General features: G+C 44.7%; 1 protein-coding gene across 1 annotated transcript in view; it reads left to right on the forward strand.

Moving 5' to 3' along the window:
* The window catches only part of CFAP263 (cilia and flagella associated protein 263), an 86,857-nt gene that overhangs the window by 17,589 nt on the left and 49,143 nt on the right, over positions 1–20,125 (forward strand). The gene's annotated exons all lie outside the window — the stretch shown is intronic.

Consider the following 20,125-nt stretch of genomic DNA (forward strand, 5'->3'; position numbering starts at 1 on the left):
AAATGTGTGTGTGTGTGTATACATGGATGCTTACATTCTACACAGAAGAAGAGAGAGAAAAAAACTAAAAGGCTACAAAAATAATCACATAGCCAGGTGCGGTGGCATGTGCCTATAGTCTCAGCTACTTGAGAGGCTGAGGTGGGAGGACTGCTTGAGGCCAGGAGTTTGAGGTTATAGTGTGCCATGATCGTGCTTGTGAATAGCCACTGCCCTTCAGCTTGGGCAACATGGAAAGACCCCATCTCTTAAAAAACAGGAATAATGGGGCCGGGAGCGGTGGTTCACGCCTGTAATCTCAGCACTTTGGGAGGCCAAGGAGGGCAGACGACCTGAGGTCAGGAGTTCAAGACCAGTCTGGCCAACATGGTGAAACTCTGTCTCTACTAAAAATACAAACATTAGCTGCGTGTGGTGGCGGGCACCTGTAATCCTAGCTACTCGGGAGGCTGAGGCAGGAGAATTGCTTGAATCTGGGAGGCTGAGGTTGCAGTGAGCCAAGATTGTGCCATTGCACTCCAGCCTGGGTGACAAGAGTGAAACTCTGTCTAAAAAAAAAAAAACAAGAATAATGACCAAAATTATGTTATCAGTGGTTATCTCAAGGGGGTTTAAGGACATTTTAAAGTTTTCTTCCCTGAGCTTGTCTGTATCTTCCAATTTTCCACAATAAATATGTATTACATTTGAGTTTTTTGACATTCTTTGAAAGAAAGCCACCAAATAAATTTGACAGGAAACAAAACTCAAGAGTAAGTTAAGAGAAATGAACCCCTTATCTGAGCGCACAGAGGAATAGAGTGCTGAGAAAGTATGTTCTCCCCAATTAATAAATAACTAGTTGTGACAGAAACACAAGAAGTAAAAACTGGGTTTTTACTAACTGCATTGTAGATTGCTAAGAGGTCTTCAGATCAGTTTATAGCAGTGGTTTTCAATAGGGGGTGATTTGTTTCCCTGGGGCACATTAAGCAATGAATCGAGACATTTTTTATTGTCACCAATGGGAAAGTGGTGGGTATCTACTGGTGGAGGCCATGATGTACTAAACTTCCTGTAATGCACGGGACAGCTTCTGCAACAAAGAATTATCTGGTCCAAAATGTCAACAGTGCCACAGTTGAGAAATCATGGTTTATAGGAAAAAAGCCAAAGGGAAAAAATCAGAATCTGAGGTGTCCACACTATAACTCTAATTATGTAAATACAGAGGCAAAGATATGATTAAAACTATGTGCAACCCATTCCCACCCACCAAATCCTGCTCCTTGACAGCAGAGATGCCTGCCCTGCTGTCATCCCCACCCACTGGGGGATAAGGAATGATGAACGGGTATTTTTTTCTTTTTTCTCTCCTCTGGAATAGGATTTCTGTCCCTACCTTGGAACATTATGCAGCTTTCATAAAGAATAAGATAAATCTGTATATGCTGACATTGAAAGATGTCCAGAATATATTAAGTGAAAAAAAGCGAATTGTCCAATGATATGTACACAGCACAATCCATTTTTGTAAACGTAAACTGTACAAAGGTGTATGAATACTCACATGTGTAGGGAAGCATCATTGCAGCAATCTACACTGGGGGAAAAATGGAAAACATCGCACTTTCACTTCATAGATTGAAGGCATTCATTTTTGTCTGCCCCCTCCCAAAGCCCAACCAAAATCAGAGTCAATGAACTAAAAAGGTATAAATTCACAAAAGAAACAAAATGAAGCAGAGCCAGGAAAATAGCAGATGAGAGTTTTGTTTTTGGGTTTTTTTTTTTTGAGACGGAGTCTCTCTCTGTCGCCCAGGCTGGAGTGCAGTGACACGATCTCGTCTCACTGCAAGCTCCGCCTCCCGGATTCACGCCATTCTCCTGTCTCAGCCTCCCGAGTAGCTGGGACTACAGGTGCCCACCACCATGCCCAGCTAATTTTTTGTATTTTTAGTAGAGACGGGGTTTCACCATGTTAGCCAGGATGGTCTTGATCTCCTGACCTCATGATCCGCCCTCCTTGGCCTCCCAAAGTGCTGGGATTACAGGCGTAAGCCACCGTGCCTGGCCGCAGATGAGCATTTTAAACAAATTTTTGGAAGGTGGAAAGCAGGTGAGTTTGGTAGAGCTGAAAATGCCTGCAGAAGGAAATGTCAACCAGCAGTCAGTGTACCTGTTAGCCTGTAGTCTTTGCATGGAGAAGTGTCTTCCTTTCCTCTAGATGCTTGACATCCATCTAGTGGGAAAGTGATATAATATGCTGTTCCTCCCACCCTTTACTGCTACCTGCTGGAACATTATCATAATAAGTCGACAAAGGAAAAATGTTTACAAGGTGAATGGCACCCCTAAGATATGGTTCCACCATGTGCTGCCCAACCTGCACACCTGTACAAGGGGTCTCCCCACAAGAAATAGAAAGATCTATGGACTAAAACCCCAAATGCCAGAAATTTAGTCAGGATGATGTGTTGGAGGTTGTTATGATTTAAATGTGTCCCCCAAAGACCTTGTGTTGGAAACTTAATCCCCAGTGCAACAGTGTTGGGAGGTGGGGTCTAATCAGAGGTGATTAGGTTATGAGGACTCTCTGCTCTTATGAATGGATTGTGTTATTGTCACAGGGGTGGGTTCATTACTACAAAAGTGAGCTTGTTGTAAAATCTAGTTTGTCCCCCTCTTGCTCTCATACTGTCTTGCCTTTTCGCCTTCTGTCACGGATGATGGTGCCCAAAGGCCCTCACTAGATGCTTGCACCATGCTCTTGGACTTCCCAGCCTCCAGAACTGTGAGCTAAATACATTTATTTTCTTTATGAATTACCAAGTCTATAGTATTCTGCTTTTGCAATACAAAATGGACTAAGACAGAGGTGGAATGGGCTTGAAAACAGAAGTATGACTAGGAACGCCATATAAGAGGTGGTGAGACCACTGTGGAGATTATGTTTTCCAGAGTTAGCCACTACAAATATCTCCCATTCCACATGCTATTCCACAGTGTGACTGTGACATTCCTCCTCTTGAGAGATATAGTCTAGGTCCCCTCCCCTTGAGTTGAGGTAGGCTCAATTCAACTGACTCATTTATAACAATAGAATTCAGTGGAAGTGGTGGTGCATAATTTCCAAGGCTGGAACTCTCGTGCTAAAACTATAAACCTCCATGTGAACAGTTTGACTGCCCTGACACTGCCATACTGTAAGGAAGCTTAAAATAGCTCATATGGAGGAACCACATGGAGAAGACCTGAAACTTCAGAGAAAGAGAGATAGATGCTTTGCCAGTGGCATGCTAATCCAGCTTCAATCATTGTTTGGCTGCAACAGCATGAGAGATCCAAAACTAGAACCACCCAGCTGAGCCCTTCCCAAATTCTTCAGCCACAGAAAGTATGAGACAGTAGAATCAGTGTTTTTATTTTAATTAGTTTGGGGTGATTTTTTGCATAGCAATTATAGCTGGAATAACCACTTGGATCCCCTTTCAAATCTGGGGCAGCCGGGCAACTACCCCTTCCTGACCTTGCCAGAAATTTGTTCTACAGAAGAATGAGACTTAAGGACACTAGAGGCTGGGTGCAGTGGCTCATGCCTGTAATCCCAACACTTTGGGAAGCCAAGGCGGGTGGATCACTTGAGGTCAGGAGTTTGAGACCAGCCTGGTCAACATGGTGAAACCCCATCTCTACTAAAAATACAAAAAATTAGCCAGGCGTGGTGGCAGGCACCTGTAATCCCAGCTACCTGTGAGGCTGAGGCAAGAGAATCACTTGAACCTGGGAGGTAGAGGTTGCAGTGAGCCGATATGGTGCCATTGCACTCCAGCCTGAGCAACAAGAGAGAAACGTCATCTCAAAAAAATAAGACACTAGACATGGAAGAAGGGAGGGGGGACACTATACTAAAAACGGGGATGATATGTGAAAGTCTGTGTGAACCCTAGCCCTTCCTTGGCTCTAAGGATGCTGCCAGCCAGGCACATATCCTTCCTCAGCAGGAGACTGGAGAATTATCACTAGAGAAGACTCAGAATATTAGCCTAGATATTATGGGCCAAGTTAAGTTCCCCACATAGAAGCAGGTGTGTGCCTTTTTAAAAAGTTAGATCTCCTGTAATCCTAGCACTTTGGGAGGCTGTGGTGGGTGCATCACCAGGTCAGGAGATCGAGACCATCCTGGCTAACACTGTGAAACCCTGTCTCTACTAAAAAACACAAAAAATTAGCCGGGTGTGGTGGCGGGCACCTGTAGTCCCAGCTACTCAGGAGGCTGAGGCAGGAGAATGGTGTGAACCCGGTAGGTGGAGCTCGCAGTGAGCCGAGATTGCGCCACTGCACTCCAGCCTGGGCAACAGAGTGAGACTCTGTCTCAAAAAAAAAAAAAAAAAAAAAAAAAGCTAGATCTCACTATAATTCATATCCTTACAGAAATAATGAGCTATTGCATCCATAAGACAAGAATAAGATTTTACTTTTAAAAAGGAGGGGCAGCCATTCTTGCACTGCTATAAAGAAATACCTGATATGGGTAATTTATAAAGAAAAGAGGTTTAATTGGCTCAGAGTTCTGCAGGTTATACTGGTAGCATAGGGGCTTCTGCTTCTGGGAAGGCCTTGGGAAGATTATAATCATGGTGGTAGGCGAAGGGAAAGCAGGGACATATTTCATGGCCAGAGCAAGGAGCAAGAGAGAGATGGGGGAGATGCTACACACTTTAAACAACCAGATCTCATGAGAACTCACTCACTATACAGTACCAAGCGGGGAAATCAGCCCCCATGATCCAGTCACTTCCCTCCCGGCCCCACCTTCAACACTGGGGATTACAATTCTACATGAGATTTGGATGGGGACACACATCCAAACCATATCAGGGTATCTTGGTTTGAGTTTCCCCAGCAGCAGACTCTGAGACAATGATTCCAATATAAGTAAATTTTGGCCGGTATTCCCAGAAAATACAAGTTGAGGATTGGGGAAGTGAGATAGGGAAGTGAGGGAAGCCAATGAAAGGTGTGCTATCCAGCCAGTTAGCGTGTGGACAGTTGGAGCTTAATCTTACTAGGAAACTCCAAGAGATGGTGTAGAACTTGCTGCAGAAGCATCCCAATCAATGGGCAAAAATCCACCAACTGCTTCTAAGGGAATTGACCTTACTTTCTTCCAGCTTGTCCTGTACTCAGGCTGAGGATGCTACTTGGAAGAAAACAGCCCTTGTGCAGACAGTCATAGATATTTACAGAAAATAGCCTTGGGCTGTATGCAGGAGCTAATGGCAAGGATTTGTGGATAGGGCACCAACAATGTCTGCTACAACAAGCAATCAAAGACAAGAAAGAGTTCTTGTAAATGAAAAATGTGAAAGTAGAAATAAAACATTCCATGGGACTTTGAGGCAGGAAAAGTTAAAGAAATCCTTCAAAAGTAGGATAAGAAGAGAGATAGAAAGAGATAAAAATAGAAAAGAAAAATATCCAAGAGGTCCAAGATACAACTAATAGAAATTTCAGAAAAAGAAAATAGGGGGTACAGAAAATTGTTATAAGACTAATTCATAAAAATTTTTTCTCACACCTGTAATCCCAGCACTTTGGGAGGCTAAAATAGGCAGATGGCTTGAGCCCAGGAGTTCAAGACCAGCCTGGGCAACATGGCAAAAACCCATCTTTACTAAAAATAATAAAAATTAGCCAGGCATGGTAGCACACATCTGTAGTCCCAGCTACTCAGGAGGCTGATATAGTAGGATCATCTGAGCCCAGGAGGTGGAGGTTTCAGTGAGCTGTGATTGTGCCACTGCACTTCAGCCTGGGTGACAGAGTGAGACACTGTCTAAAAACAATTTTTCAAGAACATGACTTTCAGGTTGAAAGGAACTATCAAGTGCCCAGAAAAATGAATAAAATAGAGTCATATCATCACAAAACTTCAGACTACACAAATTAAAGAGAACAGCCCAAGAACTTCTATAAAGACAATACAGAATTTACACACAAGATCAGGAATGAGAATGGCATTGGACTTCTCCAAATACACAATGGGAGCCCAAATGTAATGGTTTCAAAAATTCTTAGAAAAAATAATTTCCAACTCTAGAATTTTCAACTCTAGAATTCTAGAATTCCAAGCCGAAGCCTCAGTCCATCAAGTTTGAGGGTAGCATAAAAACATTTTCAGACATACAAGGTCTCAAAAAATATACTCCCATGCACCCTTTCTCAGAAAGCTACTAGAGGATCTGCTCTACCAAAAAGAAGAGAGTATCAAGAAAGAGAAAGACAAGAGACCCAGGAAATACAGAAAGCAACACAGAAGAAAGAGAGAGAGCTGTGGGAGGGCCACACAGACAGAATAAGCTTACTGTAGTGGAGTAGGATGGCCCCAGAGCATCCTTGTGGGAAATGGAATTTCTAAATGACGTCGTGCTTGACAGTGTAGACAATAACATCTAGAGGGATTTTACACTTCTGTTGGAGAGTTTTAAAATAATTTGTGATAGAAACATAGAAATATAAGCAGGTGTAAAAAAATACTTCCCAGAGGAAATATTAAACAAAGAAAACAACGTAATCATACGTGGCTTAGCAACAGTGGTTCTTGCTCTTGGCTGAACATTGGAATCCCTTTGGGAGTGTCAAAACATCCTAATACCTGGACCCCACTCCCAGACAGCCTGGTTGACTAGATCTAGGGTGTGGGCTGGGCTCTGAGATTGTTTAAAACTCCCTGTGTGGTTCAATGTGCAGTTAAAGTAGAGAACCACTGTTTGGCAGGAAAAAGTAGTTCTATGGTTACAATAATGTAAACAGGGGATACTGATTTAACTAGAAAACTATTATATGGGAATAATTGAGAGAGGGGAGACAAGTTGGTGGGGTGGTGAATGTAAAGCATTAAATCCACTTCCACCACAATAGGAAGGCAGTCAATCATGCCTAAGGTTGAGAAATCAAGAAAGATATATTAGCATCGTATTTGTAAATATGGAGGTAAGTACCAGAAGAAACAGCTGAAAGTGGCAAGTCATTTTCCTTTCCCTTTTTTTTCTTTTCTTTTTTTTTTTTTTGAGATAGGGTCTGGCTCTGTCCCCCAGGCTAGAGTGCAGTGGTGCGATCTGGGCTCACTGCAGCCTCCACTTTCTGAGTTCAAGCAATTCTCCTGCCTCAGCTTCTGGAATAGTTGGGACTACAGGTGCCCGCCCCCACCCCTCCATGCCTGGCTAATTTTTTTGTGTGTGTGTATTTTTAGTAGAGGTGGGGTTTCACCATGTTGCCCAGACTAGTCTGGAGCTCCTGGCCTCAGGTGATCCGCCTGCCTTGGCCTTCCAAAGTGCTGGAATTACAGGCTTAAGCCACCATGCCTGGCCTGAAAGTGGCAAGTCGTTTTCTTACCAGAGCAGGACTCAGCAGTGGATGTAATTGGGGGTTGATTACTGATTTTTTTCTATAAGCCTTGTATTATTTGATTTATTAATACCATGAACATGAATGAATTTGGTCAAAGTTGAAAAAATTTTTTATAAAAGATGTAAGAAAAATTGGAAACAACCTAAATATTTATCAATAAGAAAAGGATAAATAAATGTTGATATATTCATGTAAAAGAATACCATTGACATGCTTAGAACAAGGTAGCTGTGTATGTCCAACATTGAAGAGATCCTTAGACTCGGTAAGACTGGGACTGGCAAATAATAGGTGTGATATATGTCAGCATTTATATAAAACACATGTACACAAAATACAGCTTTCTATTTCCCATGGACATAGACATATGTGCACATAAAAGCACATAGAGAAAGGTGGAGATAACCCACGGGCTGTGGCAAGAGTGGATTCAGGTGGTGGGTAAAGGTCAAAGCAGATTTTGCTATGCTTCATTTTTTTTTTTCCTCAAAAGAGAAAGATTTCTGTATTAGTTGCAAAATTAAATGTTAATTTTAAACATTGAATATGCATTAGACAAAATCTGGAATGTTTCCACACTGAGCTATTAATAATGGTTTCTCTGGGTGGTGGACCGGGATGGCGGGCAGGGAGGGGAAATTTTCTCTTTTTACCCTGTGTTATTCAGTAATCATTGTTTTTGTTTTACAAAGGTGATCATTGGGAAGACTTTTGAATAGCATGGGGTTCTGGGGTCCTGGTAGTTCTGGCCTGGTCCGTTTGTGTCTTCTGCTTGATTCCAGAGAAGGGAGGAGGGCCAGGGTTGGCAAGGGCCGGCTTGGCAAGAGCAGGCCTCAGCTCTAGGGGGATCTGGTAGAACCAGCTGTGATGTCAGAAGGGCATGTTGACAGGGTGACTCACTTTCCAGGAGGGTGGAGATGGCTCCTCTCCTCCCTTCACAGGAGCTGCCTGCGGAGCTGTCGCCTGCGGGGTGCCCCGTTTCAGCAATCCTAGAGGAGGAGTCCCTTCCAGATCAATAGAAACCAGGGACATTTCAATCCAGGCCTTTGCACAGAGTTCTCTTGCAGCCAGCCTGGGGAAGTTGTGCAAGGTTCATTGATTAGAGCAAAGGGTGAGAGGAAGGGATGGCGGAGAGTAGGGGAAGTGTCTTGGAAATGAGGCTCTGGGGGCCCTCGGGCCTAAGTGTGTTTTGGAGGGAGGGAAAGGTTTTAATGATCCCTTGAGCTTCTTTAGGGACCTTATATTTTCCAGGAGCTCCTAATTCTAGCCATTTTTAAAATTTGCTCCCCAGGATGACTTGTGAAGTAGATGGAACTGTTGTAAATATCTCCATTTTCCAGATGAGGAGACTGAGGCCCAGACAGATTAGATCATTCATCAGATGCTGTAGCAGCTGAGTCTAGTGTCCTCTCAGTCCAACCCACAGTCTCTGTTTGCTTTTTTTTTTTTTTTTTTTTGAGACAGAGTATCACTCTGTCACCCAGGTTGGAGTGCAGCGGTGTAGTCTTGGCTCACTGCAACTTCCACCTCCCGGATTCAAGTGATTCTCCTGCCTCAGCCTCCCGCATAGCTGAAATTACAGGCATGCACCACCACAGCCAGCTAATTTTTGTATTTTCAGTAGAGATGGGGTTTTGCCATGTTGGCCAGGCTGGTCTCGAACCCCTGACCTCAAGTGATTCTCCCACCTTGGCCTCCCAAAGTGCTGGGATTACAGGCATAAGCCACCACACCCAGCCTCTCTTTGCCTTTTTATCAGCCACAGTGTCCCTCCTGAGGGAAACAGAGAGACACAACTTCCTCCAAAACAACAGCCTCCCTCCTTGAGATCCACTATTAACTCAGCAGCGAGTGCCAGACTGGCAGGGACAGAGATATGCTCAGCCCATGTTGGCCTGTCAGCCAGGCGCTGGTCTTCCAAGTCACTCCTTCCCAGTGAATCCACCCAATGTTGGCTCCAGGGTGGTACCGTGCCCATTGCCTTCCGTACATGATCTCATTTCAATCTTGAAACAAGCCTGTAGTGTAGGTGATATTATTATTATCACCCACAGCGAGGCTGGCCATTTGGGCAGTTTGTAACCCTGTTTTTACATTTCTCCATTTTGCTTTTTTTTTTTTTGAGGCTGAGCTTTGCTCTTGTTGCCCAGGCTGGAGTGCAATGGTGCAATCTCAGGTCACTGCAACCTCCGCCTCCTGGGTTCAAGTGATCCTCCTGTCTCAGCCTCCCGAGTAGCTGGGATTACAGGTGTGCGCCACCATGCCCAGCTAATTTTTGTTTTAGTAGAGATGGGGTTTCACCATGTTGGCCAGGCTGGTCTCGATCTCCTGACCTCAGATGATCCACCCGCCTCGGCCTCCCAAAGTGCTGGGATTACAGGCTGAGCCACCGTGTCCCGCCCATTTTGCTTTTTAATATCCAGGAGTAAAACAACAGCAATGACCAGGTCTTTCTTGATTTCTGTTTGGCTTGGTTCATTCAGTACCTGCTTATTGGGCACTTGGTCTGTGCTGCTCTCTCCTCGGCAGGGGGATAATACAGGGGACAAAAGAGATGACATCCCTGCCTTCAAGGAGCTTTTGGCCTCCTGCAGGTTGGGGTGAGACAGAAAGACCGTGAAAGTGTGTCATCACTTTTGATCTTCATAACATACCAGCAAGTAGTGGATGGGAGGTATAGGTGGTCTTCTCTAAGGTCATGCAGAAAGTGGCTGGCAGAGGACTAGAATCTTCCGTAGCCACAATGGAAACAAGAGGAATCACAAACAAGGAGGAAGGGGACACCTGAGAGTGTCACAAAGTCCTGAGGTTTTAACACACAGTGACCAGGGAACTCTAGATGCCAGCATCCTACCCCATGGCCATCATTTTATCTCATTCTGTTCACAACCATATGGGGGAAGCAGGCAATGCTTCTTCATTTAAGAGAGGCTCAGAAAAGCTTGCTCAGGTCACACAGCTAGTGGGAAATATAAGAGAGAGGGAGATAGGAGAGGGGACTCCAAACCCAGTTTCCTTCCTTGTTCCGTCATTTGGTGAAGCTCAGAGGAAGGAGGATGAAACCAAGATTAAAAGGAACTCTGGGCCAGGCTGGGTGGCTCACGCCTGTAATCCCAGCACTTTGGGAGGCTAAGGTGGGGAGATCACTTGAGGCCAGGAGTTTGAGACCAGCCTGGCCAACATGGTGAAACCCCATCCCTACCAAAAATACAAAAAATTAGCTGGTGTGGTGGTGCGTGCCTATAATTTCAGTTACTCGGGAGGCTGAGGCAGGAGAATCACTTGAATCTGGGTGGCAGAGGTTGCAGTGAGCTAAGATCATACCACTGCACTCCAGCCTGGACGGCAGAGTGCGACTGTGTCTCAAAACAAACAAACAAACAAAAACCCCCAAACAAACAAACAAAAACAAAAGAGGCTGGATGCAGTGGCTCATGCCTGTAATCCCAGCACTTTGGGAGGCCGAGGTAGGTGGATCATGAGGTGGGGAGTTCAAGACCAGCCTGGTCAACATGGTAAAACCCCGTATCTACTAAAGAGAAATACAGAAATTAGCTGGGTGTGGTGGCACAAGCCTGTAGTCCTAGCTACTTGGGAGGCTGAGGCAGGAGAATTGCTTGAACCCGGAAGGCAGAGGTTGCAGTGAGCCCAGATCACGCCACTGCACTCCAGCCTGGGCGACAGAGTAAGACTCTGTTTCAAAAAAAAAAAAAAAGGACTCTGACTTTCCATACTGACCCACAACATGGTCTGATGCTTGGAGGTTTACAAAGCACTTTGATGCTCCCTTTCCGGTAGCACTGTTCTGTCTCTTCTTTTTGTGGTCCGTTAAGGCAGACCTCACCTGTTCTCCAGAAGTGAGCATTTGTATTAGCAGGACATAGGTGGCACATTCAACTCTGTCACTGAGGAGAGTGTTATAAAGGGTCTCTTTACTAAGGTGAAGGCAGGATCTAGGGAAACAAACAAGAGTTGGTGCACTGTCTTGGGTCTTGCAATAATAGCAGGAAGCCATCATCTCCCGAATCTGAAGGGGCAAGAAAGGAGGGATTACTGGACCCATGAAGCATGGTGCTGTATGAAGAAAGCACCTTGGCAGGAGCTGCAACCTTCAGTGGACACACACAGCCAGTGCATGGAGACATGGGAGGGAAGTAGCTGGAAAACGCACACTCTGACCTTATTCTTCTTGCCCTCCAGTCTCCTTCCTGTGCCTCCCATTTGCTGAACCCAACCTAAACCCAGAAGGCAGGGGAGCTTATTTTTGTCATCTCTAAGGGTCACCCTCCCAAGGCACAGAGCAGGGTGGAAAAGGTGGAGAGTGGCTATCGAGAGGCAAACAGAAGTGATCCAGCACAGCACATGACCTGGGATTGGTTCAGAGATGGCACGTGACCCAAGCAGACCAATAAGCATCAGTCCTGAGACAGTTGCAGACGGGAAAAAGCCACTCTCTCCTTTTGGGGGTTGCACAGCTGGTGGGATATGAGCCCGTGGCCATCGAACATCTTGCTGCCGCACAAGAGCCTGCCTCAAGGTGAAGCCAACACAGAGGAAAACTGAGTCCAGAAGAGATGAAGAGAGTTGGTAACTTGGTGATATCATTAATTGTGTCCCTGAATCCAGCCATGCCTGAAGGTGAAGGAAGAGCCTATAGATCCTTGTTTTGTTTAACTTGACAGGCGTTGGAATTCTGTCATTTGCACCAGAAAGTGTCCTGACTGACACAGATGCCTGATGCACAGACGCATACAGGTGCTTGACTAACGTCAGGTCAGCATGGAGGTCTTGCAGGTCTGGGCCATGAGAGATACTTGTGAACAACAATCCCTGGGGGTAGTGGGGGTTCTCAGGGATCATTTTAAGCAATGAATCTAAGAATGGGTAGATGTCTCCAAAGGCCACAGCCTTTATGTGAAGTCATGACAACCACCAACATCATATCTACAGCTTTTATGTGCCAGTGGCTGCACTGAATAATGTCACCCTCTGCAAGATCCTCTGGAGGCACCGCATCCCCATTTTACAGATGAGGAGGCTGATCCATAGAGATGTTAAGTCACTTGCCAGAGCCAAGATTTGAAATCAGATATCTTGGCCCTTCTTAACCACCTTCCCCACCCCACTCCCTGCAAACTTCCCCAAGCAAAACAAAGTGAAATCCCAATACACCAGGTCAGACATGGTGGCTCATGACCATAATCCCAGTGACTGAAAGGCTGAGGTGGAGGTTCCCTTGAGGTCAGGAGGCCAGGAGGTTCCCTTGAGACCAACCTGGGCAACATAGCAAGACCCCATCTCTGCAAAATAAAAATTAAAAAATTGGCTGGGAGTGGTGGCACGTGCCTATAGTTCCAGCTACTCAGGAGGCTGCAGTGGAAGAATTGCTTGAGCCCAAGAGTCCAAGGTTGCAGTGAGCTATGATTGTGCCACTGCACTCCAGCTGGGGTGACACAGTGAGACCCTGTCTCAAAAAATAAATTAAATAAAATTCAAAATCCCAATATACCAATATATAAAACAGATACCTTTTTAAAGCTGGCCTGGATTTGGAGGTCAAAGTCAGGGTTCAGAGAACTCAAGCAGAGCTCCCTGAGGTTCACCGTGACACTGCAGAATTCCCTATACCTCCCCATTTGAGTATCACTAAGATAGGCCCATCATGGAGTGTGATGGGGAGGAAGAGAGGTTATTCGAACCAACATTCAAGAAGAACCTCAAACATAGACTTTTTTTAACTATCTTATGGGGGAACACAATTATACGTGCATCACTTTTTGTGGGTGGTGGTTAAAAACCATTGGTTTTATAAAATGTAAACACTTAAAATATACTGCAATGTGTATAATTCTTAATTTGGGCATTTCTCCTCCTCCTCCTTCTCCTCGTCCTCCTCCTCCTCCTCGTCCTCCTCCTCCTCTTCCTCTTCCTCCTCCTCCTCATGCTTCTTCCTTTTTTAAAAGTTGAGGTATAAATTCTCTACCAAAAAGAACCAGGAATGTTTGGAGAAATGGCTGATTCCAGATTTGGATAAGGGAAATATAGATGCACATCTAGCTTGCCAAAAGTAAGTGAGTATACAAAAATTGATGGGAACATGTCAAAAGGACACAGGAGCCAGCTTGAAGGGGCTCCCATTGGCCCAATTTGGCACAATTTGAGCATCAAATGGAATAATGGTAGTAAGAGATTATAGCTTATAGCATAAAATTTTTTATCGATACTGATAAAAATAAGTGTAGAATCCTGACTACGAAATGTAAAAGGAATGATGGAATTAGAAAAATCATCATTTGACAGCTGTCATAGTAACAATGTATTTAGGCAAGCATCACCAATGAATGCTGAAACAGGTGGGTGAAAGTACGATGAGAAACAGGATATTTACATAGACTCAAAGTGTCTTCCCACAAGATATTTATAAATTACAAAGGAAAAACAGTAATTTTACAGTAGAGAAATCTGGCAGACACCATCTAACCAAGTGATCAAAGTGAAAATCACCACATAGATATCAAATGCCTCCTGATGCACTGCACTGAGAATGATGCTTCACTTTGGTGGTATTCCTGCCCACAATGCAGAACCTGACTCAGATCACGAGGAAGCATCAGACAAGCCCAAATCGAGAAGCACTGTTCAAAAATAACTGGCCTTTACTCTTCAAAAATGTCAGAGTCACAAGACAAAGACCAATGAACTGCTCCAGATCAAAGAATGCTAAAAAGACATGACAACGAAACAAAATCCTGGAACAGAAAAATCCATTCATTTATTGTACTCTAAAGGATATTAGTAGGACAACTGACAATTTTTTTTCTTTGTTTTGAGATGGAGTTTTGTCCTCTCATTGCCCAGGTTGGAATGCAATGGCGCAATCTCAGCTTACTGGAACCTCCGCCTCCCAGGTGCAAGCGATTCTCCTGTCTCAGCCTCCCCAGTAGATGAGTAGGTGGGATTACAGGCATGTGCCACCACACCTGGCTATTTATTTTTATTTTTATTTGTATTTTTAGTAGAGACACGGTTTCACCATGTTGGCTAGGCTGGTCTCAAACTCCTGACCTCAGGTGATCCACCTGCTTCGGCCTCCCAAAGTGTTGAGATCGTAGGTGTGAGCCACAGCGCCCAGCTGACAAAATTTAAATAAGTTATCTAATTAGATAATGCTATTATATCAATGTTAATATCTTGGGTTTTTATAACCTTTTAAGAAAATGTCCTCATTTCTAGGAAATATACGCCAAAGTATTTAGGAATAAAGAGCCATTGGATTTGTAAGTTACTCTTCAATGTTTCAGAAAAAAACAGAGAGAGAAGCAGAGAAAGAATGACATAACAAAGGCAGTGAAATGTTAACATTTGGGGAATTTGGAGAATCTGTGTATGGCAATTCTTTATTCTATTTTGCACCTGAAACTATTTCAACATAAAAAGTTAAAAATAATGCAGTGTTAAAAATATATTTCATACATTGGGATTATTAATGTGATCCCCAAAGGGGCAATTTATGACTAGAGGCAAAGGTCTAAATTATCATAGGCAAATTCATCATATATATTATTTTATCAGATAAATTGAGCTAATTGTTAATTTGTTAAAGCTGAAGGTTATGACTTGCTTTCAGGTTATTACTAATTATAAACAAATAAGTATACAACTGAAAAAAATTGAAGTGTAACGTACATGTGTTAAAGGACAATTTTGTGTTATGTGTGTGCATGTATATATGTATGTACAAACACACACACTCACACACACATACTACTTCACTAATGCTCATTCCTTATTTAATCCTCCCAGGAACCTGGTCAGGTGGGCATCATTATTTTTATTTTACAAGAATGAAGGAAACTAAAGAAGTTTCCACACTAGCAAGGGACAGAACTCAGATTTGAACCATTGTCCTTGGAATTCCAAAGCCAGTATTTTAAAGCTCTCTGCTACACTAATTATTGATGCTATTGTCATCAACAAATATTGACTGGGTACCAGTTACTTTAAGTCCTTGTGCTCCAGTTTTTTGATTTGTAAAATGGGATGACAACAATACATGCTTAATAAGTTAAGACACGCTAAGTGCTCAGAACAGTGCCTACATATAGTAAATGCTCACATGTGAATTATTGTTATTACCTACTATGCATAAAGCACTGGGAATACCATGAGGTCTAAGATGCCATTCTCCACTCCTGGGGCTACTGTCTATCCAGGAAGCCATCCCAGGCAATTCACACTGAGGACTGGCCCGTGGACCTCCGGTCCACAGAACCAAACAGAGGGATGCCTTGGAGGGAGCAGCCTTGGCCAGCAGGACAGAAGGCGGCCTCCCCATATTGCTTCTTGGTCTGAGAGGAGCTACTGCACTTATTTGGCAGCCATCCTTTTGGTGATTCCCCAGGCAATCTAGAGCTTATCTAGGCCCTCCATCATCCCCCTGGGTCTGCCACCACCAGTGGAATGGTCTTAGTGAATGAGACTTGGCCTTTTGCCTGGAGATCTCCCCACTGGCCCTGGTGGTCCCTGCCAGGATCAGTGAGTGTCTAATCAGAAAGAGAGAAACTATTCTAAAAGCATCTAAAACTGGCGGTGATTGTAGGAAATTGGATACCCAGGTGATGGAAGAGTGGGGAAACCAAAGAGGCACGACAGTAGGAAGCCACTGCTGTCTTCCCCTCCCCCATGGCTGCAGGAACAAGGAGACAGGTGACGCTACTGCACCCCATGGAAGAGACGCAGCCACAGCCTGTAAGCTTCTTCCATTCTCCTACCTGCTGGGCTCTAGGCAGCACCGTCCACCTGACCCTGGGGCCTGGGAAACCCAGCCTGAAGGGCTCGGCGCCAACCTCGACTCCTGATCCACCCACCCACCCACTACCACAACACTCACAGACACAAGGGAGGAGAAGGGTGAGGAATGGATCTCAGGGCACATGAAGCCAGCACTAGCCCCTGCCTTTCCACCTGAGCATTCCAATTACCCACCCTGGCCTGGGCCTGGCACAGATTGGAGTTCCATAAATGGGTTGAACAAATGATTGACTGTTGGGGAAAGAGGGCACAGTGCCTCCCGTCACTGATTTTTTTTTTTTTTTTTAAGTGAGTGCCTGGTATAATCACCCTGGACAACTATTGGCAGCAGCTACTAAAGTGGAACGTTTTATGACCTAGCAATTCTACTCCTAAGTGTATAGCTAGCAGAGATGTGTCTGTGTGCTCACTGAAAGACATACACACACACACTGGAGTCATCATAGCAGTGCTTACTGCAATAGCCCCAAACTGGGAACTCCCCAGATACTCATCAACAGTGGAACGGATAAACAAAATGGAATACTGTACAGCAACAAGCACGAACGATCTATAATTAACCTTCATCAAAGTGGATAACTCTCATTAACATGATGTTGAATGAACGAAGCCAGTCACAAAGGAGAATGCACTGCGTGATTCTAGGTATCATAAATAGAAAGGCAGGCAACACTAATGTCCGCTTCAGAAGTCAGGGTAGTGGTCACCCTTGGGGGTGGTGGTGACAGTGAAGGAGTATTTGAGGGGCTTCTGAGGCACTGGCAATGTTCTGTTTCTTCAACCACATGCAGGTTACACAGTGCACTCAGTTTTTGAAATTATGTCAAGTTGTACTTATAATTTGCATGCAGCTTCTTGTACGTAATTCTTTTTTTCTTTTTCTTTTTCTTTTTTTTTTTTTTTTTGAGATTGAGTCTCACTGTGTTGCCCAGGCTAGAGTGCCGTGGTGTGATCTCGGCTCACTGCAACCTCTGCCTCCTAGGTTGAAGCGATTCTCCTGCCTCAGCCTCCCGAGTAGCTTGGACTACAGGTGCGTACCACCATGCCCAGCTAATTTTTGTATTTTTAGTAGAGACAGGGTTTTACCATGTTGGCCAGGCTGGTCTTGAACTCCTGACCTCAACTGATCTGCCCTCTTCGGCCTCCCAAAGTGCTGGGATTACTGGCATGAGCCACCATGCCCGGCCTGTAATTCTTTAATAAAAAATGAATACCCTAACGGAAGAACTGTTCTCTTTTCCCACTTCCTGCTTTCTCTAGTGAGCCTCCCTGGAAACCTGATGAAGGAGGAGGCTGGGTTCAGAGATGAGAAAGAAATGAACCCAAAGGACTGGGCTCTTTTTGGGTGCCAAGCCCTGTGCTGAACCCTTAGGAGAATGGTCCAGTGACCCATCTGTAACACACAGGCATAACCCTGAGGGGACAGCATCATGGTTATGAGGAATGAGGTTGGAGAGGTGAGGTGACTTGCTTCACATCACACAACTAATAAGTGGCTGGGGCAGGATTTGAATGCAGGTCACCTCCAAACTCCCAAGGCCAGGCTCCTCATCCCTTTGTTCCTCTAAGATCCAGAGGAAACAGGAGACACAGGTAACGACTATGGCTCCTGGTCTCTGATTCTGATTTTTAAAATAGGAACTACCTTGTCAGTGAACAGGCCCCAGCTCCGACGCTTTCTGGGGACTTTGCACCTCTGCCTCATCCTCGCTGGGACTAAGTAATTTCTAGACACCAAAGATGCCTGATGTCCCTCTCTAAATGAGGTCCAAAGGCTTTGTCCTGGCCTAGGTCAGGCCTAGACATGAGTCCCTGTAACTTCAGGAAAAAGAGAACCAAGTTCAACATGAACACCAAGAGAAACCATCCAGCTGGGCTCGGTGGCTTATGCCTGTAACCCCAGCACTTTGGGAGGCCGAGGCAGGTGGATAACTTGAGGTCAGGAGTTCAAGACCAGCCTGGCCCACATAGTGAAACCCTGTCTCTACAAAAAATGCAAAATTTAGCTGGGCATGGTGGTGCACACCTGCAATTCCAGCTACTCGGGAGGCTGAGGCACAAGAATTGCTTGAACTTGGGAGGTGGAGGTTGCAGTGAGCTGAGATCACGCCACTGCACTCCAGCATGAGCAACAGAGCAAGACTCTGTCTCAAAGAAAAGAAAAGAAAAGAAAAGAAAATATCCAAACAGCTCACAGTAGAAAGGAAGGTCAAAGGGAGCCCCCAGATAACGGGGAGAAAAACCAAAAGGTAGATATTAGTAATCACCATCTCAGCTTTTTTTTTTTTTTTCTAAAAGGGTGAATCAGCTGGACGTGGTGGCTCACACCTGTAATCCCAGCACTTTGGGAGGCCAAGACCAGAGGATCGCCTGAGGCTAGGATTTTGAGATTAGCCTGGGCAATATAGCAAGACCCTGTCTCTACGAAACAAAACAAAACAAAAACAAAACAAAAATTAGCCAGGCATGGTGGTGTGCGTCTGTAATCTCAGCTACTTGGGAGGCTGAGGTGGGCAGATCACTTGAACCCAGGAGTTCGAGGATACAGTGAGCTATGATTGCACCACTACACTCCAGCCTGGGCAACACAGTGAGACACTGTCTCAAAAATAAAATAAAATAAAATAATAAAATAAAATAGTGAAGCATAGACAGACTTTCCTTCAATTCTTCAAATGTGCTCTCTTTTCTCTCTGGGCCTTTGCACAAGCTCTTCCCTTTCTAAATACCACTCTTCCCTTGGCCTTTGCTTGGGGGCTAAGGTTGTGGTGGAGTTTGGCTCACCTGGATTTGAATTCACCTCGCTCTTCACATCTCAGCTAAGACCTTACTTACTCCAGGAAACCTTCCCTGGTGCCTTGAAATCTGGTACACCTTGAACTTCTTCCATTACAGCATTTATCACCCTAAATTGTAATGGTCTATATCAGAGTGGAAGCTCCATGTGAGCAGGAACACCATCAGCTTTGCTGCTCACTGCTGCATGTCCAGGACCAAGCACATAGCAGTTGCTCAATAAATATTTGTTGGAAGACTGAACGAGTCTTTTTCTTTATTTTATTTTTGGTAGAGACAGGGTCTCTGGCAGCCATCAGATGATAATTTTCACAACTTGCCCGTGAGCCTGATTTCATTTATCCGATATTGTGTTGTTTTTGTTTGTTTTTAGAGACACGGTCTTGCTCTGTTGCCCAGGCTAGAGTGCAGTAGCGTGATCATAGCTCACTGCAGCTTCAAATTCCTGGACTCGAGTGATCCTCTTGCCTCAGTCTCTCAAGTAGCTGGGACTACAGGTGCATGCCACCATGGCCAGTGGATTAAAATTTTTTTTTTTTTTTTGTAGAGACAAGGTCTCACTTTATTGCCCAGGCTGGTCTCCAACTTCTGACGTCAAGTGTTTCTGCCACCTTGGCTTCCCAAAGTGCTGGAATTACAGGCATGAGCCACTGCACCTGGTCCCTTTATCTGATTTTTGAGCAGCTTCCCATTTGGGAAAGAAGAGGCCAGGTACTTCTTACTTATGGTTGAAGCTTAATACTTAGAATGGATCAGACCCTATTGTTCAAAACATAAAATCCCGCAAAAATGCAGGCAGGAACAACATCCCCATAAAGATACTGGAGGCTAAATCAGAGGAAATGGGCCCAGAAAGGTGGAGGGACTGAGTGGGCAGGAAAGGGTGGCCTCTGGACTCACTCAGAGAGGGCGGCCTCACCCACTCTGAGCCCCTTTCTGTTTGTAGCTGTCGAGATAAGCAGAGGCAATTCTCATTGCTTGACAGAGAAGAAATGCCGCTCTGAAGCAGGGTTTCTCAACCTCAGCACTACTGACATTTGGGGCCAGATAATTCTTTGCTGTGGGAGCTGTTCTGTGTATTGAAGGGTGTTCAGCAGTGTAGCGAGTTGAATAGTTTTCTTCCAAA

This window comes from Pongo pygmaeus, chromosome 18 (genome assembly GCF_028885625.2).
Source record: "Pongo pygmaeus isolate AG05252 chromosome 18, NHGRI_mPonPyg2-v2.0_pri, whole genome shotgun sequence".
NCBI classification, from domain to species: domain Eukaryota; kingdom Metazoa; phylum Chordata; class Mammalia; order Primates; family Hominidae; genus Pongo; species Pongo pygmaeus.